At 45.0% G+C, this 1,627-nt stretch overlaps 1 non-coding gene across 1 annotated transcript; it reads left to right on the top strand.

Annotated features, from left to right (window-relative positions):
• The first annotated feature begins 395 nt into the window (after positions 1-395).
• On the top strand, positions 396-467 carry TRNAA-GGC (transfer RNA alanine (anticodon GGC)). The gene has a single exon. It is a non-coding gene; the product is annotated as a tRNA-Ala (tRNA).
• The last annotated feature ends 1,160 nt before the right edge of the window (positions 468-1,627 follow it).

The raw sequence follows: 1,627 nt of genomic DNA, 5'->3' as shown, positions 1-1,627 counted from the left end.
CCCGCAAAATAGGGTCACATAGCTCTCAGAGACATTTTGGGGGAGTCACAATGGGCTTCAAAGGGAAGAGGAGATCAATAAAAATACCCTTCCTCCACAGCAGCAGCACTCTGTTAGTCTGGATGTTGGCCAATAAAAGCAATAATATAATGCCATCTGTAGGTATGGTGCTTTACACAGAATGAGAAAACTCTAGGTGCCATCACAGAAAAGACCCTATTTATGTATAACCTTTTCATCCTGCTCTTCCTTCTAGGAACTCAGGACAGTGACAATGGTGCCCCATCCCCCTTTTTTGTCTTCACAACAACCCACTAATGTAGGTTTGGCTGAGAAAGAGTGGCTGGTCCAAAGTCACCCAGTGAGTTTCATGGCTGAGCAGCGAACTGAATGGTGGGGCTGTAGCTCAGTGCCAGAGCATCTGCTTGGCATGCAGAAGGTCCCAGGTTCAATACCTGGCAGCATCTCCAGATAGGGCTGGGAAAGATTCCTGCCTGAATCCTTGGATAGCTACTGCCAGTCCATGTAGACAATACTGCACTAGATGGATCAATGGTCTGTCTCAGTATAAAGCAGCATCCTGTGTTCCTGTGTACCAGTCTTAAGTCCAACAGTCTATCCATTATACCACTGGTATCTTTCATATTCACCTGACATGATGCAGGTGAGTACTTATTCAGAGAAGACGGTACTTAAAGTATCCTGGTCCTAGGCCACTAAAGACTAAGGGTTAATCCCAGCACCTTGAACTGAGCCTGGAATAGTGGTCAGGGAAGATAGTGCAAGGTAATTGTGACAAATAAAATAAATATGACTTTCCCCCACTGCTGCAGTCAGAATCTGCCATCATGGCAGCCTGTCTCTTAAAGTTGGCTGCTAACACAGACAACAATAAGTGTTGCATTCTCTGTGTCCTGAAGTATCAATGTGTAGGATCAACCAGAGCGCACAGCGACAGATTACGAGGCAGGTGGCTCTAGGCTAAATCTACACTGTATCCTCGCATAGCTCCACAAAGAGGGAAGCAGATAACCCTTAATGAGTCTGAAAGACTGTCTGGCCACTGGGTTCTACGCAAGGTTTTGACAGGTCAAGGGTCTGCCGAGCAGAGCTTTTAATTACAAGTGATGAAATAATCATTTGCTTCAGAAAAGAAAACCAGAAGAAAGACCCACCAGGGTTATTGTGTCTAATTACGCGACAGTTATGTCCACGGGCTCCCACCTGCCATGATAAAACGCTGGGGTAGTGGGGGAGGAAAAAAGGCAGATGAGAAATGGGGTGAATCTGAGGACACCACAGCGAAATCGAGGTCACCGCTCTGTATCAATCCCTCATGTAGAACAAGAGCGGGAAATGCCCTGTCCTTTCAGTCAGCGGGTAGTCAGCACTGGGCTGTGTTTTGTGTTTTAAGTCTAGCTTGACAATTTGGGAGGTAGTTAAAATTATGAAATGAAGAAATAATGAAATAAAGATTGGGGTCCTGCATTCATTACTGGCAGTTGCTACAAACATGTCACCACAAGCAATTACTCATCTCTTAAAAGCTAATAAAAAGAGGGGCAATAACATGACAGAATCAAGCCTGGTATTTTCCTTTTGCTTCAGAAATAACCACACACACACA

The sequence above is a fragment of the Hemicordylus capensis genome, chromosome 1, assembly GCF_027244095.1.
Source record: "Hemicordylus capensis ecotype Gifberg chromosome 1, rHemCap1.1.pri, whole genome shotgun sequence".
Lineage (NCBI taxonomy): Eukaryota > Metazoa > Chordata > Lepidosauria > Squamata > Cordylidae > Hemicordylus > Hemicordylus capensis.
The sequence above is the reverse complement of the archived record's forward strand: the minus strand, read 5'-3'. Positions and strand labels throughout refer to the sequence as shown.